Genomic DNA, 898 nt, shown 5'->3' with positions numbered 1-898 from the left:
ACCCTTCTCAACCATATGTTGAGCCTTTATAAAAGAAATAACTCGATTAAATGAACTAACAGACGAACCCTTCCACTCCAGCTTAGGCAATACTGGAATAGCCAAGGTAACAGTCTTGGCATGACAATCTAGAATAACATGATATGGAGATAACCAGTCCATGCCTAGAATAATTTCAAAATCGGTCATCTCAAGCAATATGAGATCTGCTCTAGTTTCATAACCACAGAATGTAATAATACAGGAGCGGTAGATCCGGTTCACAACAACAAAAGTGGACACATAAACAGAAGTACTCAAGAACTCACGAGAAATACCCAAGAATGGAGGAAATAGAGATGACACATATGAATACGTAGATCCTGGATCAAATAATACTGAGGCATCTTTGCCTCAAATAGAAATAATACCTGTAATCACAGCATCTAAGGCCTCTGCATCTGGTTTGGCCGGAAAAGCATAGAACCGAGCTGGAGTGCCAACTGGCTGACCTCCACCTCTAGGACGGACTCTACCCACCTGTCCTCCACCTCTAGGTGGTCGGATGACTGGTGGAGCAACTGGTCCAGTAATCATAGGCTGCTGACCCTGTTGCACTAGTTTACCCCGAAGCCTGGGGCAAAATCTCCGTATGTGACTGGGATCCCCTCACTCGTAACAACTTTGCGGTGCAATAAGCTGCTGACTAGAGGTCTGGCCCTGGGGACCTGAATACCCACAGAAAGAACCCTGAATAGCTGGTGGGCGATAAGAACTCTCTGGTATAGCACTGAAATAAGGTCGTACTGGAGCACCCCGAGGAGGCAGTGGTGCTAGATATAGGGGCCTTGTCACGCCCCGAACCTAGGAGCGAGACAAGCACCCCGTGCCTCACCTAACCTAGCGTACCAAATTGCGA

This window comes from Nicotiana tomentosiformis, chromosome 2 (genome assembly GCF_000390325.3).
Source record: "Nicotiana tomentosiformis chromosome 2, ASM39032v3, whole genome shotgun sequence".
In the NCBI taxonomy this organism is placed as follows: domain Eukaryota; kingdom Viridiplantae; phylum Streptophyta; class Magnoliopsida; order Solanales; family Solanaceae; genus Nicotiana; species Nicotiana tomentosiformis.
The sequence above is the reverse complement of the archived record's forward strand: the minus strand, read 5'-3'. Positions refer to the sequence as shown.